This window comes from Schistocerca serialis, chromosome 3 (assembly GCF_023864345.2).
Source record: "Schistocerca serialis cubense isolate TAMUIC-IGC-003099 chromosome 3, iqSchSeri2.2, whole genome shotgun sequence".
Classification (NCBI taxonomy): Eukaryota; Metazoa; Arthropoda; class Insecta; order Orthoptera; family Acrididae; genus Schistocerca; species Schistocerca serialis.
Window position 1 is genome coordinate 672,757,253 of NC_064640.1, and position 14,255 is coordinate 672,771,507.

A 14,255-nucleotide genomic window follows, 5' to 3' on the forward strand; every position below is an offset into this window, starting at 1 on the left:
CTACCTATTTCCCTTCTTAAATTTTCTAGCCCACCTGCCCTTAGAAGGCCAGGTTTGTTTCTCCTGATAACGACGTCCTCCTGAGCAGTCTCCGCCAGGAGACCTGATTGAGGGACTATTTTACGCCCCGAATATTTTACGCAAGACGATTCCATCATCATTTAACTACACACCTGCATGCCCAGAGGAAAAATTGCGGCTGTAGTTTCCCATTACTTTCAGCCGTTCGCAGTACCAGCACGGTAGGGATATTTTGGTTGAAGTTACAAGGGCAGATCAGTTAGTCACCCGACAGTTGCCCCTGCACCTACTGAAAGGCTGGTGCCCTTCTTCAGGAACCACACGTTTGTCTGGCCTCTCAACAGATACCTCTCCGTTGTGGTTGCTCATGTGGTACAGCTTTCCATATTGCTGAGGCACGCAATTCATCCCATGGTTACGTTACCAATAGGTTTTGGTAAGTCAGTTTGCGAGTGTCAAAGTATGTGACTTAAATGGCCGTATATTTTGATTTAATTGACTTAGCACCTTTCTTTTTTTCACATCGGTATGGGACCGTAGACCTTACTACCTGATATAAAGTTCTACTTGATACCTACACCGGTTCCTGAGACAAAGGAGTCTTAACAGACCGACAGACAGACACACGCATAACAAATGGCAAATAAATATTTCAAAAATTGATATAATTACAAAATAAACGGTTTCGGATTTTTTTCCGTTCACTTGTACTGTGAAACCTTGTTTCTTGTCAAATTTTACGACTCTAGGTCAACTGGAAGTATATTATAGGTTTTGATAGGTCAGTTTGCGAGTATCGAAATATGTGACATAAATGGCCGTATCGTGTGGTTATAACGTCTTAGAATCTTAACTTTTTTACACTATCGACAGAACGTAGATCGTTGTATGTGACATAGATTTCATTTTGATACCTCTGCCCATTCCCGAGAAAAAGGCTTGTTAACAAACAGACGGACAGAACAACGGAGGTATGGACGTACAACAAAGTGATCCTATAAGGGTTCCGTTTTTACCGATCGAGGTACGGAACCATGAAAAGTGACAAGCTGCTACTCATTTTTACTTCTTCATTAAATGTGATACTTCGAGCAAGAAATATGAATGAATAAAGTGTCAGTATACCGTTCAACGACGATCTCGAGAAATAGCGAATACCAACAACCACTAGCTTGTTATAGGTATGCGAAACGATCTTTCTGGCCTGCTTTTTCCAGCCTCCACAGAGGTAAACCAGTGACAAGAGAACGATAAACTTAACTGAATATCGACCTTCAGATAGCCGCTTCATTGTTCTCATAGCATGCAGGAGTGGGCAGCGGAGAGCTGAATCCGCCTATTGTTCGGCCGGCCAGCGCTCTGTAGTCTGTAAGCGCAGGGCAGCGATCTTCCGGCACAATGCCAGCGTCCGGGCGCCAGCATTGCCCAGCATTTCGGCTCTAAATCAACAAAATTATTTAGTCACGAAAGGGATGTGCACACTTCCCTCGCTCGCCTCGACATCACGAGGCTAAATCCTCACATGTTCATAAGTCACACTCACGACGCTTCTTCTCTAACATAGCTATGATTTCTATATTTTGTTAACTTAGAGGAGTTACAGTTTCTGCAGAACACGGAGCACTGATTCAATATCAACAATATCAATATCAACAATATTTGATCTTATTAAAACGAATTTTTTCGTGACTGCCTACTTGTATAAAGAATTCTCGGATATCTTGCCACATCAGATCTTGGTAAAACCTAATGCTTCAGACCATCATCTCCACTGTCTTCGTCAGATGCTTTCTGCAAAGGCAATGGTGGTCATCGTCAAAACTTTCAGCTTTTATCCAGATTTCACCTGACAAGGAAACCGGGAGCATCTGATGCACTTCTTTCTGGTCTTTATATGATGTGCTGTAAAGTTTCTAATTTTTAAGCCTCTTTGTTACTTGGTGCATCATCGAAGGGCTGCCTGCATTCCGTACAGTCAGTACAAAGAAAGTGGGATTAAAACAGATACCTTGCTCTGTAAACACCACTTATGGTTTTTTGACGTGTTGCAGCAACTCATTCGTTTAATATGCTTATGTAGGTATCTTCCGTCTTCATTTCTGTATTGACGTCCTTATCATTGACCTAGTCTGGTTCATATAGCTCTCAGCACTATGGGACTTAACATCTGAGGACATCAGTCCCCTAGAACTTAGAACTACTTAAACCTAACTAACGTAAGGACATCACACACATCCATGTCCGAAGCAGGATTCGAACCTGCGACCGTAGCGGTCGCGCGGTTCCAGACTGAAGCGCCTAGAACCACTCGGCCACACCGGATGGCTGACCTAGTTTGCTCGCAGCAAAGAATTAAGCTGTGTTAAGTGAGGTCGAACTTGGTCCGTACCCAGAAGACACGCTTTTGGAGCGAATAATTAATCAGTCGCTTATCCACTCTGGTCAGCGTCCAGGTCATCCCAGGCGCCTATCCTCTGCTGCTGCATTCCTTGCGCTGTCCCTGCCTCAGTTCTAGTTAGTGCATCTGAAATTTCGCTCATAGTCTAATAAGTGGACAGTAGTCTTTGAAAAAAAAATCAAGGATGCCACTTTAAATCACTATTTCCTCACAACTTAATTTGCTGCACGGAAACAATCAAATGTAATTAACTTCAAACCACTAAGTGCAGCCAGCATATGCTGAACAACAGGTAATAAGCAAAGCTTACTGTCGGCTGACAGATGATCTACTGGCTGAATTTAACAATTAGCGGCCCCAGTAAACAGTACACACGAAATGCACGCCTCTAGTGTGGGCTGCCTGGCCCCCAGGCAATATGTATTCACATTCCGTCTCTAAGTTGCAGTCAAAAGAAATCGAGACACATGGAAAAAAGTAAGTAAACTGTTTATTATTTCAAAAGTAATCACCATAACTGTTAATACATTTATCCATTGTGAGACAAGACGGGCAAAGCCTTCATGGAAAAATGTCTGCCGTTGCCTACGGCACTACGATTATACTCAGGCGTGCACCCCGTCGTCCGAGGCAAATCGAAGGCCACGATATCTTTCTTCAGGGCTCCAAAATAAAGAAATTGTCTGGGGAGATGTCTGAACTGTACGGAGGTCGTGTAAGTGCTTCCCAGAAAAGGCATAGCCGAAGCAACCTTGTAGACGTGTGGGCCCGCCCACATGAAAGCACTGACTGCCTTGTCTCACAGTGGGATAAATGTATTATCAGTTATAGTGATTAAGTTTGAAATAATAAACAGTTTAATTATTTATTTTGACATCTTTCTCGTTTTCATTTGACTGTTCCTTACCGTAAACGGTAAGGTTTTCCGCAAACTATGAATACTGTCTTTTATTACCTTTATCATGCTGCTTCCAAATACATCATCTGAACTTGCTTCAAGGCCACGGTTACAAAGATATAAATAACACGAGGACGAAAACGAATATTAGGGCTTGCATCATTGCAGTCGCCGAACACCATAATGTCGTAACGTCCGTACCTAATGTTCCTACTTCGAAGCCTCTTGCAAGCGAACCCATTCACAAACCACTTCAGATGGGGATGGGAACTACATGTACAAATCACGGCGAGCTGAATGTGAGATATATGCATTATTGGGCCGCTGAAAGCCTGCACTGGCTGACGCAAGTTGAATATCAGAGACAGTAAAGAGTAAGTTATTGGTGTGATATTTTTTAGGTCTATGCGACCGATCCTTGCTTCATTTAAAGAAATCTTAAAGAATTGATGATACGCAACGTTTCTTACCAAAGTGCTGCGGTCTCTCCTAGAGCAAGTACCACTTTAAATACGTAGATGCCTGTAGTATTATCACGATGGGTGCCTGGCTCAGTATTCATTTGTAGCCACGAAAGCACTCAGTCTTCTCCATTCTGGTCGCTGGATAGAACGTGAAGACGTTATGAGTGGGTTTGCACGCTTGTCTGATTCGACGCCGGTGGATTTCAGACAAATTAATGTAGTTATTCTTAACATGGATCTCTTCACCACTGTAGCTGTTATCGTGCTGTAGTTTGGAAGCTTTAGTTAGTTCTCACTTTCTACTAAATAATAGAAATCATTTCTTCCGACAACAGTTACATTGTCTTTTGTAGCAATTTATGTTATAAGAGATCACTACATCTGCAATGGATGTTAGGGTAAACATGAAGTATACGCACAAGTTCCTACGACCCAAGAGGATTTAAAACATGCCTTTGTTGCAACATATACAATTATATCGGAGGAATCTCTTCAGTCTGCCCAGAAGTCCTTGCACCTGCAACTGAAATCGCGTATTTCAGTATAAGTTGGGTATTCCGAGCACTTCATGATATAAATGGTATTTAATGCGGTGTTTATGACCACATTCGCTTATTATTTCCTTTTGACTGCTGTTATTGACGTAATAATGCAATGAAAATTTATATCTGGACATTAACTCATGATGCGAACCTAATATTTAACGACATTTACAATTCTATTCCGTTTATAACATTTATCTATCTTCCATGGCTTTGGCAGACCATCAGCATGACCCGACAGTTGCGTGTAACAACAGGAACTTCCGGTTAAGACAGCAATCGACTTCATGTTAGAAACAGTGATAAATATTGTAACTTCTCTGAAACAAATAATCGAATTTGAAGGGTGAACTAGTGTTGAATTCATCTCCTTTAGGACTACAATACTGACAGCAGAAATTACTATAGTTCTTTAATATTCATTGGTGGGTGACGCACGCTACAAGAAGAAAATTATGACCAAGTAGAAAAGAACAGTAGAACTTCATTATTAATACAGAGCATACACAATAACGTTTGACTCTGGATAGCAATCTGAACAATTTCGGAATGAAAGCAACTGACAGATCATCCTGATCTGACGAAAGTTCGTCATTAGCACAATAACAGTTCTTAAAGTTAGAGGCTGAGTACACAGTCTGTCACAGTAAAGAATACACTGCCATGGGCAGGGTTCGTGTATGTAGGATTGGCGATGTTCTAGATTCCAATTGAAATGCGTTACGCTCTGATGAATAACTCTCAGAACATCCGATGTCGATTGTTGATGTCGAGACATCGAGGTCGTGACTAGAACTCACACTGACTGGCAAGCTGCAAGGCGGCGTCCTATCAGGCCGTCCGGCGGAAAAATACCAGCAAGCTGTTAGTATCGTGTGGCTCGTGGAAGTGAGTTAGTGCCGGCAACAGCAGCGCTATATCCGGCAGAAATGGCGACCCCAGAAACTGCAGCGGCTGCTGCAGGCAGGATGGACTACGTGGAGATGTAGGCGCGTTGACAGGGCCATTAACCCACAGCACTCTATTGTGTGGCGTCTAGCTGGATCATAAGGCGCCAGCTGGCTGCCATATTCCTCTTCCCTTACGGAGGAAATGGTGTAACCAACACGCTGCGTAAACGGCAGCTGTGCCGTAGACGACAATCGAGAATATGGCAAATTCAGTTTGAAAAAATGAAGTTGATGCCTTAATTAAGCTAGTTATGAATAAATGACATATGTCATTTAATGAGAACTGTTTCACAATTAATTTGGGAGAAAATAGAATTCAGGAAGTACCTGAGGTGAACAACTTAGCTGAGTCACTCTGCATAAGTGATCAGAGATGAAAGGAGGATCACTCTGGCTTCGATGAGGGCATCAGATGGAAATATTTAATGAGACAAATGACTTTTACAAAAAATAGATTTCTATTTTATGGTGTGATGCCTGGGAACGAGCATCTCTGAAACGGAAAAACTGGTCTGTTGTTCGCTTGGCTATGGCCTGTCATTGAAGGACAGTGAAACCATGAGTAGACGACTATTTTTTGGCTGTCCTAGTCTCATTATAGAACATGGAGGTCGGATGCTTTCCTCCTCTTTAAATCAGGACATGCGGCATCTGATGACAGAGTATCATGGAGGTGAAGGCACACGCGAAGCACACCGTTCAGTACACATTGTTGCACATGTGTCTCTGAAGTAGACGACCTGAGCTCCATGAAACCAATCACTACAATAGTAAGCATACGAATTACAATCGTACGGAATATTTACAAAGGTTCCATTGTTAGTTCGTCTACTTTTCCTTGTTCATGTCTGCTCCTTAGCTGTTTTCTGCTTCCATATTTGGCGCCGAGATGTGGCGTATCTTATTTTTTCGAGTTCCTGTTTTAGTTTTGAGTAACCAATTCGCCGATTTGGCGATCTTCTCAATTTTCTCTCAGTCCTTCCTTTGGATTTGAAAATTATGATGCTGAAACATTATTTTCATTCTTGTTATTATCTCAGTTATGAACTTTGCCGTGATAACTGCTCCGGTGAAAATTCCATTTCCTATGCTGGGGGTTCTGTGGCATATCTTCTCGCCAGTCCTGCACCTGACCTGCACTATTATTGTCCCACCAGCTTCTACCTTTATTACTCCGTAACTACTCACTTTGGTAAATGCTTTTAGTCTTCGTGATACAATTCATTTTTGTAACCATTCAGAAATTCATTTTGTGGCCGCATTCTCAAAAAATTTATTGAAGAAACATATTATAGGTCTGAAACTTAGTGCATAAATCACTCGTTCATTTAGCCTGGGGTTGCGCGGTTCCTTTTAACTGCCACTCCATGAACTTCATTTTAACTCTTTTCGACACGCCAGGGCCAATGGACAAACCCATCTCTGCATGCTTCGCGGGAATTCTGTGGATGGTACCTCTCGACTTCCCGTCACCCACGAAACACTTAACGTTGACAGGAGCGCGCAGTGGTACTTCTATTGGATTGATAGCATGTCTTGACGTTACATTCACCTTTGTAGACTTCAGTGTGCCATCACGCCACTAATTCCAGCGCGAAATGTGAGATTTCGACAAGGCATCCATTCGCTTTTACCGCCACTGTATCAATAGTCGAATCCCATTCCTTCTCGAGGATAATGTACCACCGCTTATACTGTTTCACTCTGTCATCAAACTTGTCCTAAATTTCATTCACTTTACCTCTTAAATGTTTCTCTACTTTGCTGACTCTCTTGTTAACATTGTCGATCTCTACATCTAATGTTCCAATAACTCTTTTCTAACCGTCCAGCATTTTCTCCATCATTTTCCTAATTTCTGATTGTAATTCCCGAATGTCTTCACTCATTTTCCATAATTTATTTTTAAATCCGTAACTTCCTACTTTAGTTTTCAATTTTTTTATTTTAATCTGATAACAAATTCGAAATTACCAGCAAAACCAACACCATCTGGTCTCTGCACTATCTCTTAGTTCCTGTTTTGGTGTACTTGGCCCGCTAGACGAAAAAAAAATACATTCACACTATCGGCTGCTGGACTTAACTGATCAGTAATATTGGCTGCCTCGGATAAAGTTGTAGAATGTGCTGATCTCCCTCGTCTGGATTCGATGTGGCCACTATTTCTGTGCAGATTGCTTCTTCGGCGTTGTCTTGTCCTGTGTACACGTTCCTCCCCCTCCTCTCGTGAAAACGAGAGTAACCACAAATTACTTACGGTTGTTTGGACAAATGTACGGCCCAGAATTGCAGCAGCTCGTCTGCGTCGTATTAAGGGGTGAGTCACACACCGTTAAATTTGTACCCTACAGATATCCTAGCTGCAACAGTAACAGACTACACAAGTGACCATGTAGTCGTATCAGTCATAAATCCGGCACGTTTGCAAACTGAAGAGTAATTATGTGAATGCGCTCGAGGATAATCAATGACGATGGCAAATATAAATATACTATCTGATGAAAAGTATCCGGACGTATACTGGTGTGTCCATCCTTCGCTTGAACTCGGCTGGGGACACTTTCAGTGAGGCGTCTGAACGCCAGTTAGGGAATGGCAGACCATTATTTCTCAAGAATCGAAACCAGAGAAGAGAGTCATGTTGACGTTGTGGCCTGGAAAGAAGTCAACGTTGTGTCTCATCCCAAAGGTGCTCCATTGGGTTCTGGTCTGGACTCTGGGCAGGTCAGACCGTTTCGGAAATGTTATTGTCCAGAAACCATGGCCTCACAAACGTTGCCTTATGACAGTGTGCATTGTCATGCTGATACAAACAATCATCGTCTCCAAAGTGTTCTTCTACTGTACACAGTGCATAATGTTGCTATGTTCATAACCTTGCCTATTTAGCGCTTCTTTAAGTGCAATAAGGAGACCACATCCTAACGACGAAAAACACTCCCATACCGTAACACTACCACCTCACCGTTTGCAGCACACTTGATTTAGGTAACGTTCTACGGGAATTCACCAAACCGAAACCCTTCCATCGGATAGACACAGGGTGTAGCGTGATTTATTACCTGAATACACTCGTAGCTAGTCACTCACTGTCCAGTGGTGTCGCTCTTTACGCCACTGACACTAGAAATGTGTTGCTTATAATCTGCTGTTAGACCGTTGTACCCCATTATCGTTAACTCCCTGCGCACAGTCATTGCGTAAGATGAACTCCTGGTAGCACACTGGAACTGACGAGTGGTTCATTCCGTTGATTTCGTGCGGTCTTTACAACCATCCTCAGCAACGCTCGATGGTCCCTGTCCGTCAGTGCAGTAGTCTTGGTTTAGCTGTTGTTGTTCCCAACAGTAAACTTGAACTTAAGAAGCGTTGAAATGTTCCTGATGGATTTGTTAGTCAGGTAACATCCAATAACTGGTTCACTTTCGAAGTCACTGAGTTCTCCCGACCTACCCATTCTCTTGTTACTGTTCCTCTACTGAAAACACAATACTCCATGACTCCTTTTTTCACTGGCCGGTCCGCCTTTCGTGACAACTTGTGGTCATTTCAGCATTACATAGTAGTTTTCCCATACTTTTAATCAGATAGTTTGTACGGATAAAATTAAAAGCAAACTGCCTATTGGCTTCTGTCTCGGGTTCTTCGGCCGACGTTCATCTAATGATTTTTCTGACGTTTCGCCAGCACGAGTGGCTGGCATTGTCAAAACTTCACCCTCCATTGCCGGTGGTGAACTGGAGCCGAGCTCGCGGGCGCAGACTATATGTACCTGGCGCGCCAACGTCCGAGGGCTTCTCCGCGGTCATTTCCGGTGCGGTTCTCCTCTTGCTACCTGCGACGGTCGTTCGCTGCAGCACGGGAAGCCAGGATCCGTTTACCTTAAGGCTTACCTCTTTCTTGTTCAAGCTATTCGCGTGTTTTTGTATTTCTACAGCTTCTCTGAACAAGCGCGTGTGATAGTGCTTCTCTACAGCCAGAACTTCCGTGTCGGCTAATTTTATTACGTGGTCGGTCTCATTCAGTGCGTGCTCTGCCACGGCCGATTTCTCCACCTGCCCCAACCTGCAATGCCGCTTATGCTCTTTGATCCTGGTGTTAATGGATCGTCCAGTCATCCCGACATAAACTTTTCCGCATGTGCATGGTATACGGTATATTCCCGACATTGTAAGTGGGTCTCTTTTCTGCTTCGCCGATCTAAGACACTCTTTGATCTTCCTTGTCGGTTTGGAAATCGTCTTTACGCCATGTTTGCGCAATATACGGGCGATTCTGTCCGTCACTCTGGGAACGTATGGCAAAAAGGCCGTACCCGACATTTCATTTCCTGGTTCCTTACTTCGCCGAGTGTTTGGTTCTGTTACACTTCTAATATAATTTGTGGAGACACCATTACTCCGCAGGACCGTTTCCAGGTGTTACATTTTCTTGTTTGAGGTGTTGCTGCTCACATATTCGTCCTGCTCTCGTTACGAGCGTACTAATCATGCCTCTTTTCTGGCTCGGATGGTGGTTTGACATTTTGTGCAGGTATCGGTCCGTGTGTGTCGGTTGTCGATACACGCTGTGTCCCAGGTTTTCGCCGTCCCTTGTGACCAGCACATCTAGAAATGGCAGTTTGTTGTCCTTTTCTACTTCCATGGTAAATCTTATGTTGGCATGGAGGCTGTTCAAGTGTCTTAGGAAGTCACCGAGCCGTTCTTCACCATGGCTCCACACAACGAAAGTATCATCGACGTACCTGTACCACACCTTAGGTTTGCAAGTCGCCGAGTCCAGTGCGTGTGCTTCGAATTGTTCCATGAAGAAGTTGGCCACCACTGGACTGAGAGGACTACCCATGGCGACGCCTTCCAGCTGTTCGTAGAACTCGCCATTCCACGTGAAATAGCTCGTGGTGAGACATGCGTGGTAGAGCTTTCTGATGTCTTGCGGGAAAATGGAACCGATGTGCTCCAGAGCGTTACTGAGTGGCACTTTCGTAAATAACGAAACAACATCAAAGCTGACCAGGATGTCGTTTGGTGCAAGTTTCAGTTTCTTCAGCTTCTCAATGAAATGTCCTGAGTCCTTAATGTATGTGTCGGTCCTCCCCACGTTTGACTGGAGCAGAGAGGCCAAGTGTTTAGCCAGTTTATATGTCGGTGATCCAGGAGCGCTAACGATCGGTCTCAGTGGAACGTTGTTCTTATGGATCTTGGGTAATCCATACAGCCGAGGTGGTAGGGCTTCTGTGTTGCGCAGGTTTCTCTGTATATCCGCCGGCAGAGAAGACGCTTTGATTAATCGATTCGTATTCCGTGTGACACGCTGCGTCGGATCTAAGCTTAGTTTTCGGTACGTCGTCGGATCTAATAGGTCTCGGATCTTTTGCTCATAATCTTCGGTCTTCATTACGACGGTCGCATTCCCCTTATCGGCAGGCAGTACCAATATACTGCTGTCGGCGTTGAGATTCTTAATGGCTTGTACCTCTTCTTTCTTCAGGTTGCAAGCTGGTGGTTTTGCTCGGTGCAGTATCCTGGCTGTTTCAGTGCGTATTTCCTCTGCCCATTCACAAGGAAGGGTCCGAATGGCTGCTTCGGTGTCCTATGTCCTCCATAGGTATAGTTCTCAGGATGATAGCGAAATTCCCTCCTTTTTGAAGAACAGACACTTCCTCTTCGGTCAATTGTCGTTCAGTGAGATTGACCACTGTGTGTGACATGTCGGGAATCGCCTTGTCGGTCTGCTTCCGACATCTTTCAAACTTTTTCTTCTGTCACTCGGTTCAGCGCTCGAGTTCGTTCTGCATGCTCCTGTGAGTGATGCTGTCGATCTTGTCCCAGTCGGAATGACTGGACGATCCATTAACACCAGGATCAAAGAGCATAAGCGGCATTGCAGGTTGGGGCAGGTGGAGAAATCGGCCGTGGCAGAGCACGCACTGAATGAGACCGACCACGTAATAAAATTAGCCGACACGGAAGTTCTGGCTGTAGAGAAGCACTATCACACGCGCTTGTTCAGAGAAGCTGTAGAAATACAAAAACACGCGAACAGTTTGAACAAGAAAGAGGAAAGCCTTAAGGTAAACGGATCCTGGCTTCCCGTACTGCAGCGAACGACCGTCGCAGGTAGCAAGAGGAGAACCGCACCGGAAATGACCGCGGAGAAGCCCTCGGACGTTGGCGCGCCAGGTACATATAGTCTGCGCTCGCGAGCTCGGCTCCAGTTCACCACCGGCAGTGGAGGGTGAAGCTTTGACAATGCCAGCCACTCGTGCTGGCGAAACGTGAGAAAAATCATTAGATGAACGTTGGCCGAAGAACCCGAGACAGAAGCCAATACGCAGTTTGTCAACAAGTGGCCACGAAAGCCTTAACAATTTTGAAATTAATAGCAGTTATACATTTATTCATTGAAATAAAACGATGGATATTTTTGAATGATTTCTTGAAGCCTTCAGCTGCCATTTTCTCTTTTTCCTGTACGATTGTACAATTTCGGCCTTAGACCATTTTCAAGTATCTAAAACGGAAGTTTCATACATTGGATGCATTAGTGACACTTGTGATTTTGATGCGGGAACAAGTCATATCTGTAGATATACTAGGCGCAATATAACTTACTTTACGGATGCTTTTTTTGGTAACAGGTTATGTCATATACGTCGTTGTTCCTATGACATCATGTCATGCACATAAATTACTTCGAGGTGATCACGCTATTTTAGGATCACGTTACTTTCGAGCAGTTATTGCAAAGCTCTTATATATAACGTACTTAACACTAGGATGATTAATTATTTTACAGAATTTTGCTACTTGACCTGCATATGCTTTTGTTCTCAGTAAACATGACTGTATGTAATTTTTTTATAATAACTTGTAAATATTTGTTCTGTTATTGCAGGAGAACGTCATTTTTGAATAGTTGTTGCAAATATCTTATATATCACATTTATCGCAGTATTCTAATGAGATACTAATGAGAACCACGAGAGTCTAGTAGAAGTTGCTTTATGGTTACCTGATGTCTCGCATTACAGTCATATTTATTAAGGAGTGTAGCGATAATTTTACATTCTATGCTTCTGTAACCATTCGCCTTAGACCTGGTACAAAGTTGTCTAGGAATTTCCTACTTCACCGGTCTTTTTGCTCATTTAAAACCTTGTCTGACTGATCCTTTAGATGTATGTAGATTTCAATTTCTTCCATTACATCCACGACTTTTCCTTTCTGTAGCTTATGTAATATTTGAAGTGATCCATCTATATTAGGTATCTTGTGGTTGGTGTCTTTTAAGCGAACAGCAAATGTGGATGCGTTATTTTCGCTTATTGTCGTGAGTTCTTTAAATCGTGTATTAAGTTTTCTTCCTGTTTGTCCAATATAATATATTGGGCACTCTTCACAGTTAATTTTGTAGATTCCTGATGACAAAAACAGCTCTGATTTACGTGGTATGTGTCTCAACAATCGGTTTAGATTGTTAGCGGTTCTGTAACTGGTGTATAGTTTCGTATCCTTGAAACATCGAGTAATCTTGTCTTAAATAAGATGTGGCCAGACAAGAACATTTTTTGTGGTTCGTTTTTGTCTGTAGTTAAAGTTATTTCGTCTATGGGACTTGCATGTGTTTGGTTGGTTTTCTGTTTGAATATTGTGTCTACTAACTCTTTAGGAGAACCATTGTTTATAGCTACATTCCGGAGAAGATCTAATTCTTTCTCAATATTTTCTTTTCTAAGTGGTGAGTTGTTTAGTTTATGTAAGATAGAAAGAAAATATGCGAACTTGTATGATCTCGGGTGGAATGACTGGTTATGGATAATTACAGGACTGGAATTTCTGTACCGCACAAATCAGAGTTAATGCCTCTTTATCAACGTGTAATTACGCTGCGCAGGGTTTAGTGCTATAGGTTTACACACTGACGTATGCATTGTTCCATCTTGCCGTTAAATGAATCGACAGTTGTTACTACAAGGTTCTTGCCAGGACTGTACAGAGAAGGCAAGTTGTTGCATTCAGTATTCGTTTTAGCGTTTGGGAGCAACAGTCAACGTTCGTTTGAGCGTATGGAAGACCCGTTTACAAACAGCGGATCACTCCAAATTGACGTCTTTGCGTCACAACGCGTTTAATGTAATTCAGATGTGTAGAGTCTTCTATATGAAAGGGAATAATAACTGACTTTTCTCATAAATTACAGGAATTCTCTTAAGGATGCTGAAGCTGTTTTTTTTCCTATGACTTTGACGTGAAATTCCGTAAATAAGGTGCCTTATTTAATTATGATAAAACTTAAATAGTCCACTTTTTGTTGAAAAAGTAGACACTTACGTAAACTGTAGTGTAACCCTTCTTACAAAGCGTATCAAACAATATTTCTACGTGTACCAATTGTTATTGGGTATAGGCATCCCTTACTGAGTTGTTGTTGTGGTGTGGTCTTCAGTTCGAAGACTTGTCTAATGAAACTCTCCGTGCTGCTCTTTCCTGTGCAAGCCTCTTCATCTCCGAATTGGTAATGCATTTTACATCCTTCTGAATATTCTTAGTGTATTCATCTTCTGGTTTCCCTCTACGATTGAAACCCCCCATACTTCTCTCCAGTACTAAACTGGAGATCCCACGATGTGTCAGGATGTGTCCGATCAATCAATTCGTTCTTCTAGTCACGTTGTGCCACAAATTTATTTTATCGCCAAATCAATTCTACAACTCTTCATTAGTTATGTGATCTATCCATTTAACCATCAGCATTCTTCTGTAGCACAACATTCCAAAAACTTCTATTCTCTTCTTGTCTGAACTGTTTATCGTCCATGTTTTACTTCCATACATGGCTACACTCCATACAAACACTCCCTAAAAGACCTCTTAACACATACATCTGTATTCAACCTTAACAAATATATTTTCTACATTTTATATCCCTTCTACTTCGGCCGTCAACGGTTAATTTTCTGCCCAAATAGCAAAACTC

General features: G+C 42.7%; 1 protein-coding gene across 1 annotated transcript in view; it reads left to right on the plus strand.

Moving 5' to 3' along the window:
- The window catches only part of LOC126471081 (leucine-rich repeat neuronal protein 1-like), a 115,783-nt gene that overhangs the window by 80,968 nt on the left and 20,560 nt on the right, over window positions 1–14,255 (plus strand). The gene's annotated exons all lie outside the window — the stretch shown is intronic.